A 12,720-nucleotide genomic window follows, 5' to 3' on the forward strand; every position below is an offset into this window, starting at 1 on the left:
TCATCCTTCCAGACATGAAAAAAGGCACAGCAGCATTAATGGAAACTTACTGGGTGTGTGGCAAACAAGCCTACTTGCACATCCCACCTTCATGAAGAGGTACCTGTGCCATGGCCACATTGCATTCAGCCTTGATGGTGATACGGAACGCTATGTCCAGGTGTGAAAGGTGCCAACTGAAATATCGCTGGCACCCCAGCCAGCAACTGAAGAGCCCTCCACATATGACATCCTGTCTGAAGATGAGCTACTGGAAAGAGTGTGCCGCAAAGGAAAGTCATCAAATTATATTTCCAGCAAATCCTCAGACCTCCTGGCAGAGATCCCAGACCAGTACAAGCTTTTCAATTCCGCAGAAACCTTCTTCGCCTCCCTTCTAGTGCCAGGCATCAAAGCGCGAGCAAACGCCAAATGGCTGCAGATAGTGCGCTGGGAACTGATCCAGCTGGCCAACGACACAGAAGAAGGGTTCAACATGATCAAACGGGAACTTCAAGCCCTGCGGCTGATGACCATGCAAAACCGCTACATCCTGGACCTACACACAGCAATGGACGGCACAGTTTGGCAAAAGATCGGGAGGGCAAGCTATACATTCATACCTTCTGCTGATGCCGTGAATGGGACCCTATCACAGGTGATATCTGCAGGTGAAAGAATTAAGAAAGAAGGGGGGATCGAACCCAGCAACTAGTTTGACAACATTTTCGACTGGAAACCTTCCTGGTTCAGAACAAGGATGAACATGTTTGTCCCACTCATCGTTTGTCTGTTACAATTTTTTTGTGTGTGCCAGGTACGGGTCCGATGTTGTGCAAAATCAATGCCTAGTTCTGCAATGATGATGGTGAAGATGGGCAAACCAACACAGGTACAAACTATGAAGGATGCACAAATGCAGACAGGGGTGTGTGGCACCTCTAAATATCATCTGACTGCAGTATATATTATCCAGGGGACAGGGTGGACAACTTATATCACACCACAATTAAGGAGCCCTGGGAATTTGAATGGTATAAGGATGTGTGGGTGAATCTGGATGGGGATGGGGGAATATACATGACATGCACCCCTGATGAATATGCTAGAAGGGGCCAGAGCCTTCGAGGGGCATGCAGAGCATGGATGCCAATAAAAGGGACACCCGCTTAGGATGAGACAGTAGTGGAGGCAGAGCATTACAGGAATGCCAATAATACTAAAAATGAGTTTGTTACTTTAGATGTAACGAAATGGGGGAAAGTAAGGAAGGAGAGAGCCGGTTGAGCCCCCCATACATTCTATGTGAAAGGGACCACTTACTCTTGTACTAGTGGGGGATACCTCTGTTTTCCTTCAGCAGTCATAGTGGATAAGGCCCTGGCATAAGCAGAGGTGGGGCTATTGCAAGAAAAACTTGTACTCCATTTATTGTACCCTCAACTCCATCTTTTGACTAGGCCACATTCTGGCATTGTGAAGTCTCGTCTCCCCTCAGCAGCGCTGCGCACACAGCGAGAGCTGACAACCCCCACCCTCCCCACTCGTGCCTTCGCCTCCCAAGTCCCTTTCTCATGGATGCTCCGAGACAAGATGTTGCAAACAAACAATATATTCTTCTCACTCTTCCTCTGAGATCACTGTCCTGTGTGTGACCGAGCCGAACCATGACTTGTAGCTCATTCATCTCAACAAACCTGCTCCTGTACCTCTACCTCTCACCCCCGCTGTTGGAAAATTTCTGCTTGTTTAACCTTGTGCCCCTCCAAAGCTATTCTTTTGATGCACCAGAAATGTGACCCTTCCTTGTTGACCATCCTAAAGTACCGCTAATAAAACCAGACTTCTGTCACAATATATCCTATCCTAAACTAACATATGTCAATCCATCCCCTTCCCGCCCTGATGTGCCAGACCTGACAGCTATCAATCCCGACCCCGACAGGTTACCTCAGGGGCAGGACCCTCACATCCTTCACCTCATCAGTGTCCCAAAGTGGGATAGTGTAAACCCACGTGTATAATTTATAGGTCTGTAATATTTACTCAAAGGTATATTGATAATCGTTATTTACTTCATGTCTAGAATAAGTGTGTAGATTAGCCGAGTCAGTACCAGCCGTCTCTTCGACCTGACCCAACCTTCAACTTACATGGACCGGCCCAGCTGAATCACATGATGTCCAACCTCCTGCCAAGTCATCAACCAATCCTGTGGAGCCAGCCCTTACAGAATTATATGTGTACCTCCTTTCTAACTAATGGAACTGTAACTTGTAGACCATATAGAAATTGTCATGGATGACGCTGTATTTCTTTAAAATCTATTGTTTCTGTATCGTTTTCCAGAGCGCTCTCAAGGCAGCAGAGTTCTCTAGATGCTGAATTTTATATAAAGCTTTGATAACTCGCAACACCAATCTCTTGCTCTCATTACCTACTCAGATGTGTCCTTTATTCTGAGTTTTGTTGGTAAAGTGGGGAGTGAGCGCCTTTAACATTTTTAAATTGATATATGTGTGCACTTTTTCTTAAAGTATGATAATTTCTGTATAAGATAAGATTTTTTTTTAAATCTATTTGTATTATTCATTCTATTTGTAAATTGCAAATGTATGTATAAATTTGCTATTTGTTGTATGTTATGTACAAAGCCCATTGTGGCTATATGTATTGAAATAAAAAATTCATATTTACAGCTATATTCATGCCAGGAATTCAGACTGCAGTGAACGAAAAATGGTTACAAATAACCAGGTAGAAGCTGTTGCAAACAATAAAGTATTTAATGTGATTCAAGAAGAATTGAGGGCTGTCAGACTCAAGACCCTCCAGAACAGGTTTGTGCTGGACTTGATTGCAGTTACGGAAGGTGGTGTGTGCGCCAAGAATGGGCCTTCCTGTTGGATATACATTCTTGCCCATGAATGAGAAAATGAAACCCTAACAGAGCCATTAACTATACTGTCAAACGTTCATACAAAGATAGAGGAAGAAGTATACGAGACTGAAGATCTTTTTCGTGACTTCTAACCTGGCTGGCAAATACCTTCAAGTTTCTTGGAACAATATTAGTGTTAGTATTGGTAGGATTCTGTCTTGTAAGAATAATCATTGGACAGTGCAAGAACAGCAAAGGAAGCCATTGAGATGAAGATAATGATCAATGTGAATTTTGAGACTGGCAAGTACATACAGACTGAAGCCACCCCCCCATGAGCACCTGAAAGGAAGTTCCCTATCACCCCCAGGAATGAGGTTTTATTACCCTAAGGATCATAAGAACTATGTGGGACATTGGGTATTCTGTCAACCGACTGAGGAGAGTTGCCATATCACCTGGAGTGTGGATGAGCACATAGAAAATGCAGGTGACCTGAGGGGGATGACGTAGATATGTATTCCGAAGAAACCAAAATGTGAAGAAAAGGTGAAGACTGAGGAGGTGGTCGAGGACTCGAACAGAGGAAGAAATGAAGTGAGGCAGATGTACACTTCATCTCTAGTGCCTGCCCCTGTCACCTCTGTTATACTGGAAAAACAACAAAAAGTCCCTGTGTGAGACACCAGGTATCATCCCAATACCGCATCGAAGATACGAGAGATGTTATGCACTCAAACAACCACATCGAACATACCCTCAAACTGACGTGGTAGAAGGATGTCTGTATACACCATTGGACATAAAAGAACTATAAGTTAAATCAGACCAGAGCAAAGTGACATTATGAAGAGAAGACCTGAGAACGCACTGAAATGATACATGAATACTTAAACAATGAACATATAACTGAGTAACAAAGTGAACATTTATGCAAATACAAAGAAAGCATATCCATTAAGAAGGTAAGTAAGAAGAGAATCAGTAAATGTATATACACAGAAATGTAAGGTATAAGACATATGGAAGCTTGCTGCAGGAGAATATATAACGTGAGTAAAGCGGCCATGATGAAAAGATGGATGTCGACTCTGTACAAGTAATAAGCAAGAAGCCTCGAAGAGAAAGACTATGGCTTCAGAGCTGACAGGCACTGGAAAACAGCTTTGTGCGAAGAAAAAAGAATATTTGTTTGGCTTGGGATCAAGGATGTCTCATCAAGAGGCAGCTTGAAGGCAAAAGCGGAGTCAAAGTGGATAAGCTATACACGCATTACAAATTACTCTTAACCAATCATGAGGATTGATCGAGGTTGGTGGCATCCTTCTGCACCGGGCTCATTGGGTAATCATTTTGTGTACTCAGATTCTGTTGCTATCGCTACTACTGCGTTGGAATAGCACCCGAATTTGACTTACTTTGACTTTTGAATCTGAATTGAAATTGACAAACAGAAATCTTTCTTGAAAACTTGAAACACTATCTGCACTGGAAATCTATGAGGCACGTGCTGTGATTTCTTAAGCAGTGCGTGCCTCCTTGAAATATTTGGCTCTAGAACTGTGTGACAGTGTGTGTGCGTACTGCTTAACACAAGTGTTGGGTGCACTTTTGTATGCTGATACGTCCCAAATTCTGTGAGACAGAGGCTCACTCACGGTCAGGCAGATCACGCAAAGTCCTGTCTGGACTACAATACCCAGAAGCACCAGCACCTTTATCTCAATACGTCAGGCACTTCAGCACTGGCGCTTCAAGTGTCAAGCCGGTCTTGCGCCAGTCCGGCCGGCCAGCCTCCATATAAGGACCTCCAACTTCACAACCAACCAAAGGGTTGATCAAAGTGGGTGGCGTCCTTCTGCACGGGGCTCATTGGGTAATGATTTTGTGTACTTGCATTCTGTTGCTATCGCTAATACTGCGTTGGAATAGCACCCAAATTTGACTTACCATGACTTTTGAATCTGAATTGAAATTGACAAACAGAAATCTTTCTTGAAAACTTGAAACACTATCTACACTGGAAATCTATGGGACATGTGCTGTGATTTTATAAAGCAGCGCGTGCCTCCTTTAAATACTTTGCTGTAGAACTGTGTGACAGTGTGTGTGCGTACTGCTTAACACAAGTGTTGGGTGCATTTTTGTATGCTGATACGTCCCGAACTCTGTGAGACAGAGACTCACTCATGGTCCAGGCAGATCACACAAAGTCCTGTCTGGACTACAATACCCAGAAGCACCGGCACCTTTATCTCGATACGTCAGGCACTTCAGCACTGGCGCTTCAAGTGTCAAGCCGGTCTTGCGCCAGTCCGGCCGGCCAGCCTCCATATAAGGACCTCCAACTTCACAACCAACCAAAGGGTTGATCAAAGTGGGTGGCGTCCTTCTGCACGGGGCTCATTGGGTAATGATTTTGTGTACTTGCATTCTGTTGCTATCGCTAATACTGCGTTGGAATAGCACCCAAATTTGACTTACCTTGACTTTTGAATCTGAATTGAAATTGACAAACAGAAATCTTTCTTGAAAACTTGAAACACTATCTGCACTGGAAATCTATGGGACATGTGCTGTGATTTTATAAAGCAGTGCGTGCCTCCTTTAAATACTTTGCTGTAGAACTGTGTGACAGTGTGTGTGCGTACTGCTTAACACAAGTGTTGGGTGCATTTTTGTATGCTGATACGTCCCGAACTCTGTGAGACAGAGACTCACTCATGGTCCAGGCAGATCACACAAAGTTCTGTCTGGACTACAATACCCAGAAGCACCGGCACCTTTATCTCGATACATCAGGCACTTCAGCGCTGGCGCTTCGAGTGTGAAGCCGGTCTTGCGCTGGTCCCGCTGGCCCTCCTCCATATAAGGACCTCCAACTACACAATAAACCTAAGGGTTGGTCGAGGTGGGTGGCGTCCACAGGGCTCATTGGGTAATAATTTTGTGTACATGCATTCTGTTGCTATCGCTAATACTGCATTGGAATAGCACCCGAATTTGACTTACCTTGACTTTTGAATCTGAATTGAAATTGCCAAACAGAAATCTTTCTTGAAAACTTGAAACACTATCTGCACTGGAAATCTATGAGACACGTTCTGTGATTTTATAAAGTAGCACGGGCCTCTTTGAAATACTTGGCTGTAGAACTGTGTGACAGTGTGTGTGCGCACTGCTTAACACAAGTGTTGGGTGCATTTTTGTATGCTGATACGTCCCGAACTCTGTGAGGCAGAGGCTCATTCACGGTCCAGGTAGATCACGGAAAGAACTCGGCTCAGGGAAATCCTTCCCCATCTAAGCCACAGACCTATGGAATAACTGCCCCACAAACATAAGACTGGAAGCCAACTACCTACGCTTCCGTAAACTAGTGAAGACCCATATCTTCAACTGAAACCCCTCTCTTAATCGGTAAAGTATCTGTTATAGTTCATTAAATCCTGTCTATCACCTATGTAACTGTCCTTTGTGTCCATGTTTCTTCTCCCCGAGACTTGCGAGTTACCAGTGCAATACAAATAAATAAAATAACTGAGGGCCTATGTAGCAGTGTACCATACGTTGTTGAACAAGCTAATCCACTGCTGTTATTCTGCTATTAATCTGTATTATACCTATTTAGAGGTAGTTCAAGGCACGCCTACCAGATAGAGGGCATCAAATAATGTTACTAACATCTAAACAAAGGGCCTCATTACGAGTCGGGCAGTAACTTTGTCGGTGCTACTGGCGTGTTGCCGCCGGACTCATAATATTTTAAAGGCGCCTGACTTCCGGGTGCCACTGGGACATTACAAGTCAGGCGGCCCGGGAAGTCAGGCACCTGGAAAATGCTAGTCCCCATTCCCACAGAGTCCCAAAGGATTCTATTGGAGTGGGGACTCTGAAGCGCCGGCACTGTTACTAAAGGTGCCTGCAAATCCATGCAGAGTCTGCCTACCATGGCCGCCGAACCCAGCAGGGTCAGACCTGTCAGGTGCAGCAGCTCTGGCAGGCAATCTCATAGTTTGCTGGTCCAGAAACAAGGGTCCTGGTAAGCTTACCGGCAGCCTTGTTTCCAAACCGGCAGGGTCATAATGAGGCCCAAAGTATAGGTATATATGTTTCCTTAAACAATCCCTCCTTTCAATAGGTTGTTACTGTTTGCCACGTAGAATGACGTCATAGCTGATATAGATTAATGTATAAAGCCTTTGTGTAATCGAAATGTAGATGAGAGTGAGTGAGCTTCAATTTGTTTGTTCACCAGGTTTCCCTACTTTATTTGAACTGATAATAAAGTAGTATTTTACCATATTCTTTGAGTGTCTCCGGTTATTTGGGTCTGGGATCGTTTGTTGGTAATTCCATTTGGCACTTGGAACACTCCAGGTGCTACTGCACAGAGTCATTGTCTGAGAACCGGTATTGATCTGTCAAATCAGTCAGTCTGTGCCCCTCATCAAGAGCTATCACTGTCCTCCAGTTTATTCCCTCATAATCAATTCCGTGCATAATCAACCTGTCTCCTCTCACTATTGTTGCTTCTAATTCTAATGTCATCACTTGCCCTTCTTCCTCATCCATGGGTACTTCTGGCCTGAACAAAAACTGTGGGTAGTCACAACTGTCTACCCCTTATGCCTGGAAGTCATGCTAACAATATGTGCACTCTGTAAAGGAATGCTTCTGGGTATAATGGCACTCCCCTTTGCGCTTTCTTGCCATACAATGGTGATATGAATTCTTGTGTATTTATATAATGGATCCCTGAAGTAGAACATATTATTCCTTGATCTGTAAATGATATTGTCATGTTCAGTTTTCTCATCAAATCTTTCCCTAGTATGTTAACTGGTGCCTGGTGGGAATACAAAAATGGCATGAAGAGACCATCTTCTCCTATGGTAATACATAAATCCTCAGTGAATCGAACCATAATTGTCACCCCAGAAAAACCATGTGTATTCATGGCAATGCCTGACATTGTGTATTTCCTCTCTCGAACACAAGATCGAGTCTCTCCTGTAGCTACAACGAAGGAAAATGTTTTGTCACCTATGGTTACCCTAACTCTCGGTTCCTCTTGTGGGTCTGGTGTAACTGATCACATCAAGTCTATATGTTCATTCCTGTGCCAGTGAAAGGGATCCCTCCCACTACCGCCACCCCCCATATCCTAGGTGTGGGTGTTTGCAGCAGTATGTTGGCGTTCCATGGTGCCATTGTGTTCAGTTGTATGGGTGCTTGTGTTTGCGTCATCATATTCAGTGTCTTCATGGGGGCTTGCTGTACTTGCATTGGTGCTTATTGGTTTTGCATTGGTCTTCCGTGCTGCATAGGCTATATTTATGGCACTTGTGACTGATACTGTATGTGACCTAGGCCATAATATTCAGGTGGTTCTGCGCTATAAGGTGGGCCTCTTAGATCTGGCCAATTTTGTTGCATCCTTCCACTGCTGCTACAGGCTCGGTAGATGTGCCCCTTTTTTGACGCATGTCCAACATTGCTGGATCTAGCCTTCAAGCCTAGGATATCCTCCATTAAACCCCCTCACTGTGGAGACTGAAATCCGAATCCCCTTCCTCTGGGTGCACCCCCTTTTCCTCGTGAAAATTAATTATACTATTAGCTACTGGCTGCACCTGTTGTGCTTCCTGTGTAATCACCCCTTCTCCACTGGTTAACACTGCTACTTCCACTGATACATTTTGATGGTTTTCTCTGAACTAATTTTGCTTCCTCCAGTTTACTTTCCTCAATTTTCTTTTCTAGCTTTCTCTGGTCTTATCCGACAAAGGTGAACTATAGTCAACTCAATCACTGGCCATGATTTCTCTTCCACTTCCACTTCTTTTTCGATTGCCTCTGCACTGCTTCAGGCAGCCCCTGGCACAATATGTAATAAAAGATATAGTTTTGTCCCATGGCTCTCCTGATTTGAGTCACCATTCTCTTGAATCTCCTGAATATAAGCAACCGGGTCTTCACCGTCAGGCATTTTACGTGTCATAGTTGCACTCATGTCTGACGAATTGGGATATTGTACCCTAAATGCTTTCCATACGTTGGCCCTACAATTCTTAAAAGGTGTTCTGTCATGAGTGATGTTCTAGCCTGTCACTCCAGAATAACCTGCTTGTTTCCAAATGCTGTCTGCCCTCTCCCCTATTATGGGTGCAAGCAAGCTCTTTATGTCACCCACCACTAACGCCATTCCTGTTGTCATTCTTTCTAGTTCATAGATACACTTTCCCGCTCCTGATGTCTGCATTGGTAGCTTACACACTAAATTGGTTGTGTCCATCTGTGGCCAAGGTATATCTTGCAGCCGGCCTCCACCCTTTTCTAACAATGGAAACGGCTTCAATTCTATTTCTTGTTGTAGTTCAGATGCACCCTTCGTCTTTATAACTGCAGCTGTCATGCTAACTTTCTTTCACCCCAGTAATGGTCTCAACCTATTCACATACGGAGTTACCGCATCCAAACTTCTTGATCACACTTTTGACCATCTGGGATATGCGACTGGTTCTGGCTTTCTTCCTACTGGGTCTTCCATATATAAACATGTTGTCTCCTTCATTATGCTTGTACTTGTAGAGGAGGTTTGTGCAGCCCTTTCCTCTTCGTCTTCCTCCTCATCTATAAATATTGTCTCATCACTTTCACCTCCTTGATCATCCTCTCTGTCCTCAAAATCTAGTATCCTAACGGGACTTGTTACGTATGTCCCGCTCATTACCACTTCAACTACGCTCCTTCCCTCGCTTTCAGGAGACACTCCACTTGTCTTTGCTATGTTACTTGCCCAATAACTTCTGCTTCTGTAAAAATTCCCAATCCTCCTTTGCATGGCTTCTCCCTCATCTTTGTCTGAAAGAGTATGCTTTTTAAGTCTCTCATCCACTTCCTTGCTACGTCTTTCCCAATCTCTTTGTCTTTCTCGCAATTCCTGCGTTTTGTCTCACTCTTCTTCCCAGACTGTGTATCCCTTGATAATCTCATTTATCTCTTTTCATCTCCTTTCCTTGCTTCTTTCTATTTCTAAATGCCTCTCCCTATCTCTTTCTCCCTCACTATTCCTTTCCTTCTCCCTTTCCGCATCTCTTTGCCTTTATCTTAGTTTTTCCTGTTTGTCTTCTCTCCTTCTCTCTCTCTGCTGCTTGTTTCTTTTCCTTGTCTTTCTCTTATTACCTCCAATCCCATTCTCTTTTCTTTTCTCCCATTCTCTTTGCTCTTGTTCTCTTTCCTCTGGTTCTTTTTTCTCTTCCTCTTCCTTCTCCTGTCTCTCTCTGACTTCCCTTTCTCTTTCTTAAAAGACATCCATAGTTTTCCCATTTAATTTAAGCATTATTTGTCCTCCCACCCATTCATCCAGGGCATCTGTCATCTCCTCCCTGTTGCCCTGCCTTCCTCTCTGTCTCCGAATCTCCACCTCAACCTCTATCCATTTTGCCTATGGCTCACTGTGTTCAGTATATTCATAGCGGGCGGTCACTTGCTTTTGTTTATCTTTACTCCATTTATAACATCTTTGCTGCTGTAGGCAGGGGGTGCGTACGTGGGGTTAGTGTATCCGGACACTACTTTTAATTCCTGCAATGGGTACAGTCCTTGTGATTTGAGAGACAGATTGATGCTCTGGGAAGGAGGAGGAGGAGCCAACAGCGCTGTTTCCTCCCCGTCATGCTGATTAAGCATTGTCTCTTTCACAGGGGCCTTTTGTGTCTCTTCCCCATGTCCACAATTCTAGAATGACTAATCATTTTCCTAACCTCTTCCCTTTGTATGCATCATGCGAGTATGTTGTCATGTGTTGCAATACTAATCTCGAAAGATTGGCTTCCTCTGGTCAAGGCATAAACATATTGCCCACTGTGCCCTTCACCCACTGGGCATTTTACTTGCCAATTTTGTCTTTATAGCAAGGTAATGCTTTACATAAATGCATAAGGTGAGTGTCTCCCATGATTACACATTACACTTTATTCTGCCAATACTTACCAAACTTCTGTTTTAGTTCCGTTTACTCCCTAGTCATTGCTCCTTCAAGCTCTCCCTCCAACAAGATCTCTTTTATTTCTAACACCTTAATGTTACCTCACAATACCACACCATCTTCATGAAAACAACTACTCAGGCAGGCACCACAAATGCCACACATGAGAGAGCAAGTGGACAAGGAGCTGGACAGTTTGGTAAACCTAGACATTATCGAAAAGGTGGAGGGCCCAACCCCCTGGGTGTCTCCGATTGTGGTGGCCAGAAAGCCGAAGCAGCCTGATTCGGTCCGCATCTGTGTCGACATGAGGCTCCCCAACAAGGCAATAAAGAGGGTGCGGCATCTCACTCCCACGATCAACGACATAATTGCGGAAGTGCAGGGGGCGAGGTTCTTCTCGAAACTGGACTTCCGAGCTGGTTACCACCAGGTCGTTCTTCACCCGGAGTCCAGGTACATAACGCCATTTACCACCCACCGGGGGTTGTACCGGTAAAAAAGGCTGAGTTTTGGAGTGTCATCTGCGGCGAAGGTGTTCCAGAACATCATCAGGGGCGCCCTAGCAGATCTCGAGGGCGTCCTCAACATCAGCGATGACATCCTGGTGTTTGCTAAAACGGAAGTTGCTCACATGAGGAGGCTGGGCAAGACACTGGAACGACTCCAATCTCTGGGCCTTACCCTGCATAAGGAAAAATGCGAGTTCATGCGTACTTCCCTCAAATTCTTCGGGTTCGTGTTTAAGGAAGGAGGGGTATCGCCTGATCCGAGAAAGGTCCAGGACATTAAGACGGCACAGCCCCCAGAGTCAGTGTCAGATGTGAGGAGTTTTCTGGGGATGGTGACCTACTGTGGACGTTTCATCCAAAACCTCGCCTTCTAGTCGGAACCACTCCGGGCGCTGACAAAGAAAGAGTCAGCGTGGCACTGGGGCCCACTTGAGCAAGCCGCCTTCGAAGACATCAAAGCAGCCCTCACAACGGAAGACACCATGGCGTTCTTCGACCCAGCCCTGGAGTCGGAGATCGTTGTTGACGCCAGTCCTTTTGGCCTGGGGGCCGTGCTGACTCAGGTGGGCAGCAACGGGGGAGTTCGACCTGTGGCATATGCCAGTAAAGCACTATCAGAGACTGAGCAGAGGTACTCCCAGATCGAGCGGGAGGCCCTGGCGGTGCTGTGGGGCTGCAGACATTTTCGACTCTATGTCCTGGGTCGTCCGGTGACGGTGGTGACCGATCACAAGCTGTTGCTCCCGATTCTGGTGGGGTCTTCGTCAAAGCCGCCAGCAAGGATTGAGAGGTGGATGCTCGCCCTCCTTGAATATTCTGTCACCCTGGTGTATCGGCCTGGGGCCAATAACGCAGCAGACTACCTGTCCCGCCACCCGGGGGTGCGCGGGGGAGAGGGGCATGATGCCTGTGAGGAGGAGGCTAACAACCATGTGCAGATGGTGGTGGAGGCGGCCACACCAAACGCGATGCCGCTGGCGGAGCTGGAGGCTGCGGCAGCCCAGGATGAGTGCTTTCAAGTATTAAGGCACTCGATGCAACACGGGTCCTGGAAGTCCGTCCTTGAGGCGGTGGCCGGGTGGACACCTGAGGCCAAGACAACGCTTGAGCAGCTGTGGAAGGTCAAAGATGAGTTGTCGTTTTTGGAGTCGGGCCTTTTGCTCCGGTGACCGGATTGTCGTATCCCTGTCAAAAGTGAGGGAGGTAATCACGCTGGCACACCATGGACACCAAGGCGCGGCCAAGACCAAGGCGCGACTCCGGCTGAAGGTCTGGTTTCCAGAACTAGAAAGGAAGGTTGATGACTTTGTAGCGGCATGCGTGTGGTGCCAGGCAGCCTCTCCTCTGCAACGGGA

This window comes from Ambystoma mexicanum, chromosome 4p, assembly GCF_040938575.1.
Source record: "Ambystoma mexicanum isolate Mex_15411 chromosome 4p, UKY_AmexF1_1, whole genome shotgun sequence".
Classification (NCBI taxonomy): domain Eukaryota; kingdom Metazoa; phylum Chordata; class Amphibia; order Caudata; family Ambystomatidae; genus Ambystoma; species Ambystoma mexicanum.